General features: G+C 38.4%; 1 protein-coding gene across 14 annotated transcripts in view; it reads left to right on the forward strand.

Moving 5' to 3' along the window:
- The window catches only part of PCBP3 (poly(rC) binding protein 3), a 213,837-nt gene that overhangs the window by 36,110 nt on the left and 162,199 nt on the right, over positions 1-15,528 (forward strand). The window contains exon 1 of one of the 14 annotated variants that reach the window (XM_073804600.1): positions 335-723. The exons of the other annotated variants lie outside the window; for them this stretch is intronic. The gene's annotated coding sequence lies outside the window, so the exon portion shown is untranslated. Of the gene's footprint in view, positions 1-334; positions 724-15,528 lie in introns of those variants that run through there. 14 annotated transcript variants of the gene reach the window in all.

The following is a 15,528-nucleotide window of genomic DNA, read 5'->3' on the forward strand; positions in this document are numbered from 1 at the left end:
CTCCATTTGGGGGCCATATCTGAATCGCTATGTGGAGTGCAGGGCTGTGGCGCTTGACGCTAATGAGCTGGCTGGTCTTTAAATAGCACAGCGCCTATAAACAGAATCACCTGTTTTACAGCCTGGTATTGAAGAAGATTGTTCCCAGAGGGCTCTGAATGGCTGTTGGAGCATTAGAAAGGCAGTAAAATGCTCCTCACTCCGCCCCTTACGTGAGGCAAGACTGGCTGAGAACACACACACCGTATCAGTGACATTTCTTTTGGGCTGGGCTGGAATCATCCCTCTCAATGCATTACACTCAGGTTGCATCAGGATGAAGAATGGCCAGGCCAAAATCTCCTTGATTATCGGAAACTTAGTCATTTGTTCTCTGAGTCAGCTTAATGGCGTGTAATGTTCACATCACATTCTTTTGGGGCCAGGCCAAGAACCAGCATGTTTGCCAGCATTTCAGCAATGAGCTAATCAGGCTTTTGGCTCCTACATTCCTGGCCAAGAGCTCCGCTGGAATTAATAGTGTCACTGCAGCAAACCGGGGTCCTCGCAAAGGTTGCTCGTTATTTTCCTGTGTCATATGCTGGCCCTTGCTTTCATCAGATGAGCCGTAAGCCCCTTCTCTTCCAGAAGGTCTTCCCAGGCTGAGGCTCTGAGATGTGATGCTAGAAATTCAGCCCAACAGGTTATTTACTGAAAAGCCCTGTCCTGACTGCTGCTGAGGATGTAAGTACAGGGGAGAGTCTTTCCATGTAATCCAGGGAGCATGGAATCCACTTGGGGGTGGGGCATGATGCACGAACACATGTGTCCTCGGTACCATGAAGAGCCAGCCACACATCATCAGAGAAGAGCAAGAGAAGTATGCGGAGCTCCGGGGAGGCAGCACTTTGGAAGGATGGAAGAAGGCCTTGGAGAGGATGGGCGTCTCATCTGTGTCTTGGAGACTGCGGAGTGCGGGCTGGCACGTGGGAGGTGGGCAGTAGGTGATAGCTGTCCTAGCTTTATTGCTACACTTCTGTTTTCTAACTAGTAAAATAGAAAAATGTGTCCTGTACATCTGCCGGGGCCTAGCTTGTGAGACGACAGGGAACCGCCTGGGGAAGGCGCCCAGGCAGGGCGGGCACCTGGCGGCTGGTGCGCGGCGACCGAGATGTCTGAGAGCCTGGGTGTTGTCCGCCCTCTGCCACTTCTGCTGCCACAGAGTGGACGGAGGAAGCGCCCTCTGTAGTGTGTGGAAATGGATAGTACATGTCTGGTTAAAAAAGAGCTGCGGCGACATGCTCTGTCTCTGTCTTACTCATAAGATACTCTAAGTAGGGAAAAAACTTCTTTGTGATTTTTGAAAAGTGTTTAGTGTGATAAGGGGAAAAGTAAAAAAGTAAAAACAATGAAATCAATAGAGAGGGTATTCTTAAAAAGTTTGTGCCAGAGCAGGAATTCAAAAAGATGTTTAAAGGGATTGTTCCTGGCTCTGTGGGATCGCAGTGCACACACCACAAAGTGGCTCTCCATTCAACTCCTCTGCCACTGACGGGCATCTGGGGTTTCCAGTTTGGGGCTGTTGAGAATAAAACTTCTCTGACTGTTCTTGTAGGTTTCTTTGGGTAACATAGACACACATTTCTCTTGCATATGTATCCAGAAGTGGGATTGTTGTGTCATAGGGCTGGTGTCTGTTTACTTTTAGTAGGTAATTGCCAGACAGTTTTTCAAAGTGGTAGAGCCAGTTTGCAACCTGTCCAAAGATGCCTGAGAATTCAGTTGCTCTGCACCCTCAGCAACACTTGCTGGTTTCTGTCCTTTTCACGTCTGCCTTTGTGGAGTTGTGTGCTGGTATCTCGCTGTGGTTTAGTCTCCATTGGCCTGATCACTGATAACGTGTGTTTTTTTCCCACACCACCAAGCAATTCTTCAACATCAGCTATGGCACCATCTACCTGGAGACAGCATCAGATTCCACAGGCCAAGGGCTCAGTCTCACCAGGCCGTCCCTGTCCCCCTTCAGATGCCAGTCACAAGTCCAAGTTGTTACCTGTGCTGCTGACCAACTGGCTGTAAACTGGAGGTTCCCATGACCCACCTCCTTGGGTTTGATTAATTTGCTAGAGTGACTCACAGAACTCAGAGAAACATTTACTTATGTTACCAGTTGATTGTAAAGGTTACAGATGAACTGCCAGATGGAAGAGGTTCGTAAGGTAAGGTACGTGGGAAGGGTCTCGAAGCTCCTGCGCTCTCCGGGCCCACCGCTTTCCCCTCAGCTCTACCTGGTCACCGACCGGGAAGCTCTCCAAAGCCCGAAGCCTAGCCTTTTGGATTTTTATGGAGGCTTCGTTACGCAGGCATAATTGATTAAATCGTTTGCCATTGATGGTGGAGCTCAATCTCCAGCCCCTCTCCCCTCCCTGGAAAGGCCCAGCCCTCTAATCATGTGGTTGGTTCCCCTGGCCACCAGGTCCCATCCTTGGGTTACCTAGGGACTTTCTAAAAGTTATTTCATTAACATAGCAAAAGATACCTTTATCCCTCTTTCACTTCAGGAAATTCCAAGGGTTTTAGGAGCTCTTTGCCAAGAATGGGGATAAAGACCAGACATGTATTTCTTGGGGTAAATCACATCGAGCGCTTCTTTATGCTATTGTCCATTTGAAGGTCCTCTTTTGTGAAGTGCTTGCTCAAGTCTCCTGTCCATTTTTGGTTTGTTCTCTCTCTTTTTTTAAATTGTAGTGGTTTTTGTATATCCTGGAGAAAAATTCTTTGTTTAATATATACATTGCAAACGTCTTCCCCCAGTGGGAAGCCTGTCTTTTCACTCTTTTAATGATGTCTTTTGATAAATAGAAGTTCTTATTAGTAAGTTCAAGTTATCCATCTTTTCTTTTATGAGTAATGTTTATTGTGTCTGGTTTAAGAAAAATTTGTTTACCCCAAGGCCATGACGATATTCTTCCGTGTCTCCCTCTAGAAATTTTATTATATTCCTTTAACATTTAGGTCCAGTCCAGTTGTGTCTAGTGTGAGATATAAGTCCAAGTTCCCGTTTTCTCTGTGGATATCCAGTTCATCTAGTCTCATTTACTGAAAAGACTATTTTCCCCGCCAAATTACAGGTGGTACCTTTGCAGAAGATCAAGTGCCCTTATGGATCAGGGTCCAGTCAGGAGACAGTGGTTACACCAGTAATTTGAATAGGGAACATTTATTATAAAGAACTGTTAACTAGCAAAAGGGATTAACTATCAAACAGGGTAAAGAGTAAGGTTGCTGTAAAGAATACAGGAATAGCAGATGTAGGGAGCAGCCGCTACCTCTGGAGCTGAGGGGAAGTACCTGGAGATGGGACAGCCTCAGAAGAGGGTCTCCCCAACAAGTCTAAGATTCATCATTGCCGGAGAAGTCATGGCTGTGACCCACTGGAGAAATTCACTGAGGTGCTTCAAGCTGGGGTTGGCTGCTGTGGTGCCCGTGATTCACTAGGAAGTCACCTGCAGGGATGCCTGCTGTACTCATGGAGAAACTGCCCCCTGGCCTTCACGCTACAGAGCAAGAAAACAAACAAACAAACCCTGGAACCTGAAAGAGAACCCCTTCCTCTTGCAGTGCTCTTTCCTGACAATGCCATGACTGTGTCAGCTGGCCGTGGAGAAATGTTCTTAGGGTCCAGCACTAGTGTCACAAAAACAGAGCAAAGAAGGGTGATTTGGGGCTGAGAGGCAATAAATAGATAATGGGCACACCTTCCATGTGTGGGTCTGTTTCTTGACTATGTTCTGTTCCATTGACCTGTTTCTCCATCTGTCAGAGCTGCTACACTGATTACTGTAGCTTCACCGTTCTCATCCTGATAAAGGCTGGTGGGGTCCTCCACCTGGGTTTGTCTAGATTGGCCGCACTTCTCTTAAGTTCTTTGCCTATCTTTATCATTTTACAATCAGCGTACCAATTCCTACAAAAAACCTCTTAGGATTTTCATGGGCGTGTTTTGGTTCCGTAGATCAGTTTAGAGGAGAATTGACATGTTTACAATATTGAGTCTTCTAAATCAAAGAATATGGTTTATTCCTTCTTGTATGTTGTCTTTAATGTTTTCCAATGATGTTTTGTTGTTTTTAGTGTAGCGGTCTTGCACAGGTTTTGTTTGATTTATTTCTGAAAAATATTTTGATGATATTGCTGTTACTATATAGAAATGCAGGTGGGTTTTGCATATCGACCTTCTATCCAGTGACCTTGCTAAATTTACTTAACAAATGTTGGTGTAATGGTGTGTTAGGATCTTCAACTATGATTGCGGATTTATCTATTCCTCTTTCTAGTTCTGTTTTTGCTTTGTATATTTTAAACAGACAATATTAGTTGCATACCAATTTAGGGTCTTATCGTTTCTCATTGAATTGACCCATTGTGAAGTCAATTGACTTCATTGTGAAGTGTCCTTTTTCTCTGCTCTTATGTTTTGCCTTAAGGTATTTTTGTCTGATGATAATAAAGCCACTGGAGCTTTGCGTTGCTTCGTGTTCATGTGGTACAGCTTTTTCTATTCTTTCAACCTACAGTAAGGACTGTATCCTTACTCTCATTTTTTAAATTATTATTATTTTTAAATTTTATTTATTTTTCTTTGGCGGCGTTGGGTCTTCGTTGCTGCACACGGGCTTTCTCTAGTTGTGGCGAGTGGGGGCTACTCTTCTTGCAGTGCACAGGCTTCTCATAGCTGTGGCTCCTCTTGTTGCAGAGCACAAGCTCTAGGCGTGCGGGCTTCAGTAGTTGTGGCTCATGGGCTCTAGAGCGCAGGCTCAGTAGTTGTGGTGCGCAGGCTTAGTTGCTCCGTGGCATGTGGGATCTTCCCTGACCAGGGATCGAACCTGTGTCCCCTGCATTGGCAGGCGGATTCTTAACCACTGCACCACCAGGGAAGTCCCTGCATCCTTACTTTTAAATTATGCTTGTTTTGAATAGAATATAATAATTTTTATTCATTTTAGTTGGAGTGTTTAATCTATTTACATTTAATTTGATTTTTGAAATGTTGGGTTTAATTCTACCATCTTACTCTTTGTTTTCTTTTTGTTCCACCGGTTCTTTGTTCCTTTATTCCCCATTTCCTGCCTTCATTTGGATTAATCAGGTATTTTTTATTTCATTCTTTAATCTCCTGGATTCTTATTTATTCTTACATTAAAAGTTACCCAAGAGATTTCAATTACATCATGACTTATTACAGATTCCTCTGATATGGTCATATATTTCTGCTTCTATGTGTAAGTCCAACATGACATTATTTCTGTTTTAAGCAGTTGATATTTTAAAATATTTGTTCACATATTTACCCTTTCTGGCATTCTTCATTTCTTCCTGTGGTTCTATGCTTGTAGTTGGGAATATTTTCTTTCAGCCTGAAGAACTAAAAGTATTCTTGTAGTGCAGATCTATTGATGACAAATTCTCTTGACCTTTGCCTGAGAACACATTTAGGTTCCCTTCGTTTCTGAAAATTAATTTCACTGGGTATAGAATTCTACGTTGACAGTTGTTTTCTTTTAGCATTTTAAATATGTCCGCATTTTCAACATGTTCTCTAAGTCCTCTGGCTTTTATAGTGCTTGTTGAAAAGTCAGCCTTTTGTTTTGCTGTTGTTTCAAAGAAAAGGTGTGTTTTTTTTCTTTGCCTGATTTTAATATTTTCTGTCATCGTGCCTGTGTCTCTGCGTGTATACATGCATGTGCATGTGTTTTCTGTTTATCCTACTTGGGGTTCATGGGACTTTTTGAATTATGCATTGTCCTTAATAAGACTTGGAAAATTCTCAGCCATTATTCATTCAAATGCTGCTGTTACCCCATTCTTTTCCACTCTCTCATTACACGTATGTGAGACTTTTTGACCATGTCCCACACATTCTTATGCTTCGTACTGTTTTCATTCTTTTTTTATAGTTTTTTCTCTCTGAATTTCAGTTTTAGATCCAAATATCCAAAAGTTTGGATATTTTCTATTGGACCTGTCTGAGTTCCTCTAATTGTTGTCTTTATTTCTGGCTGCTTTTCTTTTAAAGACATCCAATAAGTTCTTAACATTATATTTTTCAATTATAGAATGTCAATTTGACTACTTTTCTGTAGATTCCAAGACTGTTGAAATTTTTCATCTTTTCATCCCTTTGTTTCTCTCTTCCTGTTTTTAAACATTTTAATCAGTTTTTTCTTATAAAATTTATTTACATAAATACACTACATACATTTAAGGTGTACAGTTGGATGAGTTTTGACAGTTGTGTACAGCCATGAGACAGAGCATTTCTGTCACCCCAAAAGATTCCTTGTGTCCATTTACAGTCCATTCCTTGTTCTGCCTTTGGGTCCCAGGAAAGTACAGACATACTTTTTGTTATTTTAGAGTAGTTTGTATTTTGTATTAATGTAATCATACACTACCTACTCTTTTTCTGTCTGGCTTCTTTCACTCAACATGATAATTCTGAGATTCATTCATGCTGTGGGTATCAGCACCGTGTTGAATAGCAGTGGTGAGTGTGGACAACCTTGCCTTCTTGCTAGTCTCAGGTGTGAAGTTAGCTGTAGGTTTTTAGTTGGTGCCCTTTATTAGGTTGAGAGAATTCCCGTCCCTGGTTTGTTTAGACTTTTTATCATCAGTGGGTGCTGAATTTTGCCAAAGGTTTTTCTGCACCTATTGATATGATCATCTGGTTTTTCTCCTTTATTCTGTCAATATGGTAAATTACATTGAATGATGAATGTGAAACCAACTTTGAATTCTTGGGATAAACCTCATTTGGTTGTGATTTTTTTCCTTTTAAAATATTTCTGGATTCAATTTGAGAAGGTTTTAAGGATTTTAGTTTCTAGTTACATGAGGGATAGTGTTCTGGAGGTTTTTTTCTTATAATGTCTGGTTTTGTTATCAAGATAATATTGGCCTCATAAAATAAAGTTGGAGTGTTCTCTCCTCTCTTGTTTTCTGGAAGAGTTTGTATATAATTAGTATTATTTCATTCATAAATGTTTGGTAGAATTTACCAGTGTAGTCCTCTGACCTTAGAGTTTTTAACTAGGAATTCAGTTTATATAATCAATATGGCCCTGTGCGGGTTATCTATTTTTTTTTTGAATGAACTTTGGTAGTTGTTGTCTTTCAAGGAACTTTACCAATTCTTCTAAGTTGAATTTATTACCTAAAGTAGTTCAGGATAGTCTCTTATTATTCTTTTATTGTCTGTAGGACCTGTAGAAATAATTCCTCTGCCATTCTTGTTATTGATGATTTATACCCTCATTATATTATTATCTTGATTATTCTAACTGTGAGTTATTATACATTTTGTTGATCTTTTCAAAGAATCAGCTTTTAGCTTGGATACTTTTCTCCATGCCTTTAAAAAATATTGTTGATTTCTGCTCATTATTTCTTTCTTTCCACTTACTTTGGGTTTACACTGCTCTCTCTCTTTTTTTTTTTTCTAAGCTCCTTGAGATGGACTCTAAGACCATTGTTTAGAAATCTCTAGTTTGTCCCTGATCTTGAGAATGGCCTTCCTGGGTTCTTGACCAAAACGCTTACACGTCCCTGTCTCCTCAGCCCTGAAAGTTCAACCAGTTAAAAGATCTTGGGCTCCTGCCACACACTGATGGGTGCAAAATCTGGCAAATGATTTGAGGGGGAGATGGATTGGATACTTATTGCAGGCCCGTTTCCATTAGTGTGCCTGGTCCCCTAAACATGTGAAGATATGGGGAGAAACGTCAGTCTGTCTTGCTGGCCCAGTCCCCTGGCCTTTTGCATGGTCCCAGAACTCAGCAGTTGTCTGGTGGGGAGGACAGGCCTTGTGTTGGATGCTCCTTTAGTTTCCAGTCTGTTGCAGGCCTTGAGGCTACAAAAAAGCTCTGCTGGTTTTTCTTTCCTCCCATAGAATCCCTTAGCTTGGACCAAGCCTGATTCTTAGCCAGTGTTCAGAATTAGCAGCTTATTTTTAGCTTATCTAGAAGGGCTCTTCCTAGTGAGGAATTTTAATTCATTTAGTCTTCATTGCTTTGATGGTGTTAGAAATACAGCTTTTGAAACTTATGACTAAAAAAAATCTTCTTGCCTCATTGGTGGTGTTGGCCCGCTCTGACCACAACGTTGTAATAGAAGGCAGAATCCCCCTCCCCTTTGAATAATTTATATACAATGAAATGCATCTATTTTAAGTATACAGATTAATAAACCTTGATGTGTGTATATTTCTTGTAACTACCACCACGATCAAGGTATAGAACATCATCCCAAAAGGCCTGGTGCCCCTTTCCATTCAGATATTTTTTTTGTCACTGTTGATATGATTCACTTTTTCCAGAATTTCATGTAAATGGAATCATACAGTGTGTACTGGCTTCTTTTTTGTGTCTTGCTTCTTTCTTTCAGCATCTGTGCGTTTGAGATTCATTCATGTTGTGTGAATGTGTTTTGTTCCCTCCACAGCTGAGTACCATTCCATTGTAAGGTATGTTTGTTTATTTGCTATTGATAGACATTTTGATTGTTTATAGCTTTGGGCTATTATAAATAAAGCTGCTATGGATACTTGTGTACGTGTCCTAGTGTGAGAATATGTTATCATTTCTCTTGTGTAAATATCTAGGAGTGGAGAGTGGCTAGGTGGAATGGTAAGTGCTATGGAAGTGCTATTACAAGGGTCTACCTGTTTTCCAAAGTTGTTTACACTCCTTGTGGCCATGTATGACAGTTCCAGTTTACTGCCATTTGTATCAGTACTTGTTATTGTCAGTCATTCAGTTTTAGCCATTCTACTAAATGTGTGTTGGTGTCTCATCCTAACTATAGTTTTTATTTTCCTAAAGACTAATGATAGATATTAGTATCTCATTGTGATCTTAATTATTTTCCTGAGGACTAATGATGACAAGCTTCTTTTTCATATGCTCTTAGTATGTCTTCCATGATGTATCTGTTGAAATATTTTGCTATGAATACTAGTTCTTTTTCATATGTATGTATGAGACATCTTTTTTCCATCTGTTATTTGCCTTTTCATTTTGTAAATAGTGTCTTTCAAAGAGCAGAATTTAAAAATTTTGATGAAATAGAAATTATCATTTTTTCCTTTGATTGGTATATTGCTTTTTATTGATGTATCTAAGAAATTCTACTCTACCCCAAAGTCCAAGAAGAAAGATTCTTTTCTTACTTTTCTTCCAAAAGTTCCACAGATTTAGCTTTTATGTTTAGGTTACCTTTTGTGTATGGTGTTAGGTAAGGATCGAGGTTCATTTATATTATATATATGTATATAAATACCCAGTTCTTCTGACACAGTTTTTGGAAATCCTTTCCCCATTGAAATGTCTTTGCACCTTTATCAAAAATCACTTGATCATAAATGCTTGGGCCTATTTTGAGGTTCTCTTTTCTGTTCCATTTATAAGCCTATGTTTATACTAATATCACACTGTATTGATTACTGGATATCCAAAATCAGGTAAACTAAATCCTCCAACTTTGTTCTTATTTTTCCAAATAGTTGTGACAATTCTAGGTCTTTGCTTTTTTTTTTTTAATTTTAGAATCAGCTTCTTAACTTCTTCCAAAAATTCTACTAGCATTTTGATTGAGATTGCATTGAATCTGTAGGTCAATTCAAACAGAATTGACATCTTAGCAATACTGAATCTTCCAATCAATGCATACTGTAATCTCTCCGTTTATTAAGTCTTTAATTTCTCTCAGCAGAGTCTTGGGGTTTTCAGTATAAAATTCTTGCATGTATTTTGTTAAATTTATCCCCTCAAACATTTCGTGTTTCTGGATACTATTATAAATGGTAGTTTTAAAAGATACTCATTTCTAATTATTAGCTAGTATATAATTGTTTTTGTATTCTGAATTTATATCCTCTACTTAGCCAAAGTCACTTATTAATTTTAATAATCTTTTTCTCCATGGTCTTGTCATCTGCAAATAAAGATAGTTTTACTTACTCCTTTCCAATATGTATGCCTTTTATTTCTTTTTCCCACCTTACTGTCTAGGACCTCCCGTATAATATTAAATAGAAGTGGTGAGAAAGGATGTTTTTGTCTTGTTTTTTATCTTAGGGGGAAAGCATTCAGTCATTCACCATTAATTGTAATGTTAACAGGTTTTTCATAGATTCGTTTATCAGCTTGAGGAAATTTGAATTTTATTGATTGAACTTTGAATGTTAATCTAACTTTGCGTTCCTAGGTTGAACTCAACTTGGTCCTGATGGACTGTCTTTCTTTAAAGAAAAATATATCTAGCTATTTTTCTGAGTTTGATTTGCTGGTACTTTTTTTTTTTTTTTGGTTTGAGTTTTCTAATCAGTCTTTTTTTTCTTTTTGGCTGTGTTGGGTCTTCGTTGCTGTGTGTGGGCTTTTCTCTAGTTGTGGCTAGCAGGGGCTACTCTTTGTTGTGGTGTGCAGGCTTCTCATTGTGGTGGCTTCTCTTGTTGCGGAGCACAGGCTCTAGGCATGCGGGCTTCAGTAGTTGCGGTGTGTGGGCTCACTAGTTGTGGTGCGTGGGCTCAGGAGTTGCAGCTCATGGGCTCTAAAGTGCAGGCTTAGTAGTTGTGGCACACCGGCTTAGTTGCGGCACACCAGCTTAGTTGCTCCGTGGCATGTGAGATCTTCCCGGGCCAGGGATCAAACCTGTGTCCCCTGAACTGGCAGGCAGATTCTTAACCACTGTGCCACAAGGGAAGTCCCTTCTGATATTTGTAAAGGACTTTTATGTCTGTGGTCATGAGGGAAATTGTTCAGTTTTCTTTTCTTGTAGTATCTTTGCCTGGTTTTGTGACGGGTTAAAGCTGGCCTCATTAAATATATTAGGCAGTGTTCCTTCCTCTATTTTTTGAAAGAGTTTGTCTTCAGTTGTATTATTTTTTTCCTTAAATTTTTGGTAGAATTCATCCAGGCCTCAAATTTCCTTTGTGAGAAGTTTTTTAATTAAGATTTTAGCTTTTTAAGCTTTTCAGATTTTTGTGTCCTGAGTCAGTTTTAGTAATTTGTGTTCTGTAAGGTACTGATTTTTCTAAGTTATCGAGTTCAGTGACATCAAATTTATCAGCGATAAACTGAGCATGGGCTCAGTTGTTGTGGCTCATGGGCTCAGTAGTTGTGGCATGCGGGCTCAGTAGTTGCGGCTTATGTGGGCTCTAGAGTGCAGGCTCAGTAGTTGTGGTGCACAGGCTTAGTTGCTCTGCGGCATGTGGGATCTTCCTGGACCAGGGATCGAACCTGTGTCCCCTGCATTGGCAGGCAGATTCTTAACCACTGCACCACCAGGGAAGCCTGTGTTTTTCTTAAAGTAGAAGCTAAGATAAATGATTTTGGATTTTTTTTCTTTTCTGATAGTAGTATTTAGACCTATTAAATTTCCCTCAAAACACTGCTTCATCTGTATCCCACGTATTTTTTAAACTTTTCATTTTGAAATAATTATAGACTCACAGGAAGTTGTAAAAATAATATGAAGAATTCTGTGTATCCTTCACCTACTTTCCCCCAATGGTGACATGTTACATATGTATAGTACAATATCAAATTCAGGGAATTGACATTGATATATTGACATTGACGTACTGTTAACTAGAACACAGACATTATTCAGCTTTCATTGTATTTTTAACCTGCATATTTTTGTTTGTGTTTGTGTGTAGAGTTCTGTGCAGTTTTATCCCAGTTGTAGATTCATGTAGTCAACACCACAGTTAAGATGCATAATTGTTCCATTACCAAAAGGACTCCCTTTGCCACCTTTTTGTATTTTCATCCATCCTGCATCCCATCCACTGTCCGTGACCCTTGAAAACTACTAATCTGTTCTCCATCTCTATAGTTTTTGTCATTTTGCTAATGTTATGTAAGTGGAATTATATAGTATGCAGCCTTTGGGGATTAGCCCTTTTCTCCTAAACATTATGTTCTTTCAGTACTTCCAGGTTGTTCTATGCATCAATAATTCATTTCTTTGTATTGCTGAGTAGTATTCATTGTATGGATGTACCAGAGTTTGTTCAACCATTCATTTGTTGAAGGCATTTAGATTACTTCCAGTATTGCTACTAAGAATAAAGCTGCTATGAACATTCATGTACACGTTTTTCTGTGAACATAAAATTTCATTGCCGGGACAAATGCCCAGGAGTACAACTTCTGGGTCATGTGATGGTTGCAAGTTTAATTAGAAACTGCCAAATGATTTTCCAGATTGGCCATATCATTTTATATTGCCACTGGAAATTTATGACTATCCTTGTATTTTGCTATCTTGTATGTTCATTTTCAGTCAGTTCAAGGTGTTTTCTAAAGTTCCTTGTGATATCTTCTTTGTCCCATGAGTCTTTTAGAAATGTGGCATTTTATTTACAAATATTTAGGGTTTTCTAGATAACTCTCTGTTCCTGATTTTTAATTTAATTCAGAAAAAATATTTTGTATTATTTTAAACTTTTCCATGTTCACTTGAAATTATTCTGTATTACTCAGTTATTGGCTGGAGTGTTCCAAAAGTTTCAGTTAGGACAAATTGATTGATGATAATGTTCAGACCTTCTGTTCCCTTATTGATTGCATGTCTACTTGATTTATCAAGTACAGAGAGAGGAGTATTATATCTACTTTTAATTTTGTCAGTTATTGTGTGCATATACATGTAGTATTGGTATGTCTTCTTAATAGGTTAACATTTTTATGATTATGAAATGTCTTTATTTATGGTTAGTGTGTGCGTGGCTTATCTTTTTCAATTCTTTTCTTTTTAACCTATTTTTACCTTTATATTTAAACTGGGTTTTATTTTAGGCAGCTTATTGTTAGGTCTTGCTTTTACCCTGTCTTTGTCTTTTGATTGGAATGTTTTGACCATTTACATTTATTGTAACTTTGATATGGTTAGGTTTGACTCTACTGTCTTGCTACTTGTTTTTTTATTTATATTTTCTTTATTTTGGTGGCTACTCACCTGGTATCATTTTAATTCCTCCTAAAGAAAGTCCTCTAACATATCTTGTTGCTTAAGTTTGCTGGTGACAAACTCTTTCAGCTTATATTTAACTAAAAAAGTTATTTCTCCTTAATTTTTTTTTTTTGGACGTGCTATGCAGCTTGGTTCCACAATCAGGGATTGAACCCATGCCCTCGGCAGTGAAAATGCGGAGTCCTAACCATTGGACCACCAGGGAATTCCCTCTCCTTAATTTTAAAGAAGTTTTTTTGAGAGTAAAATTTTAGGTTTACAGTCTTTCTTTCAGCACGTAAATTTTTTTGTTCCATTGTGTTTTGGCTGTATAATTTCTGATGAGAAACTATGCTCATTCTTATATATCTTTTTTTAAAAGTTTTTATTGGAGTATAGCTGATTTACAATGTTGTGTTAGTTTCAGGTGTACAGCATCATTCTTATATTTCTTCTTCTGGGCTTAAGGTTCTCCTCCCACTCTTTGGTGCCTTAGTGTGGTTTCTTTTATGTTTATCTTTTAATTTTTTCATTTTATTCAGCTTCTTCAGTCTGTGGGTATATAGTTTTTTAAATCAAATTTGGAATATTTTCTGCCATTATTTAGGTGCAATCCTCTGCCGTCTCTATGTATTGCCTTGGTGGTTCAACTGGAACTCTTTGCTCTTGCTGGTCAAAATTCTAAATGCCTCCCAGCTCTCTGTTGAACATTAGAAATTGTTCAATTTTTGCTTTGCCTCATTGAGTTTCATGTGTTGCTTAGAATTTGGCAACAGATGAAGGTGACCCCCCCAGTGCAGATTTTTGGAGCTCTTTTTATGTGGCTCTCTTGTCTTCAGAGCCTTCCCTCATATCTCCTCTTCACAATCTCTAATTGCCTCAGCTTCACTGAGCTCTCATATGTTTCACCACCTCAATAGGCTGTGGTTTTCTTCTTAGGTTCCCCTCCTTGTCATGCAGTCTGGTAAGTGCTTTCACTGACAAAGGACAATTATAGGGCTTGCATTTATCACAGTTTTGTGTAGCCTGTTGTCCAATGTCTGAAATCAGTTGTTTCATATATATGTTTTTTACAGTTTTCTGGTTGTTCATAGCAAGAGGATAAGTCCTACCCTGGTTACGTCATCATGTGCAGAAGCAAAAGTCCCCTCTCTTTGTTTTATTTATTTATGTTTTTGTGGTAAAATATACATAACATAAAATTTACTACTTTAACCATTTTTAAGTGTATAGCTCGGTGGTATTACAATAGCCAGGACATGGAAGCAACCTAAGTGTCCATCGACAGATGAATGGATAAAGAAGATGTGGCACACATATACACTGGAATATTACTCAGCCATAAAAAGAAACGAAATTGAGTTATTTGTAATGAGGTGCATGGACCTAGAGTCTGTCATACAGAGTGAAGTAAGTCAGAAAGAGAAAAACAAATACCATATGCTAACACATATATATGGAATCTAAAAAAAAAAAAAAGTTTCAAAGAACCTAGGGGCAGGACAGGAATAAAGACGCAGATGTAGAGCATGCACTTGAGGATACAGGGAGGGGGAAGGGTAAGCTGGGACAAAGTGAGAGAGTGGCATGGACATATATACACTACCAAATGTAAGGTAGATAGCTAGTGGGAAGCAGCCACATAGCACAGGGAGATCAGCTCGGTGCTTTGTGACCACCTAGAGGGGTGGGATAGGGAGGGTGGGAGGGAAATGCAAGAGGGAGGGGATATGGAGATATATGTATATGTATAGCTGATTCACTTTGTTATACAGCAGAAACTAATACACCATTGTAAAGCAATTATACTCCAAATAAGATGTTAAAAAAATAAAATAAAGTCTATAATTATTTTTTAAAAAGTGCATTCACATAGTTGTGAAATCATCACAATCACCCATCTCTAGAATGCTTTTCATCTTGTAAAACTGCAACTCTGTACCCATTACACAATAACTCTTCATTCTCTCCTCACCCCCAACACTGGAAAACCACCATTCTACTTTATATCTCTATGAATTTAACTACATTAGGTACTTCATGTAAGTGGAATCATACAGTATTTGTCCTTTTGTGACTGACTTATTGAACTTCCCTTTGTTTCTTTTTTTAAAAAGTATATCATTTGGTCTTTGTTTATAATGTTAGGATGATAGTTTGCAATACTCAGAATATTTAAGCTAACAAGCTGATATGGGGGAGAGTGGGAGGGATATACGTTGGTGTTTCTTTGTTATTTGTTTTTTTTTGGTAGGGGAGTAGACTTTTGTGTGTTTTATTTCATAGCTTGACATAAACTTAACCTCATGTAAGACACTTTATAAATGTTGATGTTAGAGAATTAAACTATAGCACTGCCCATTCATATTCTTTTGGTTTAAAGGACATTGTATGTTCACTGAACTAGTAATTCTCCATCTTGCTTAAGAATTAAACTTAGATCTTTTCCTACCAGTGCCACCATCTGACTTGCTTAAGTTTCATTAATACCTAATATCCTCTTAATTACTTCTATATGATCCTATTTTTAAAAAG

The sequence above is a fragment of the Tursiops truncatus genome, chromosome 4 (assembly GCF_011762595.2).
Source record: "Tursiops truncatus isolate mTurTru1 chromosome 4, mTurTru1.mat.Y, whole genome shotgun sequence".
Lineage (NCBI taxonomy): Eukaryota > Metazoa > Chordata > Mammalia > Artiodactyla > Delphinidae > Tursiops > Tursiops truncatus.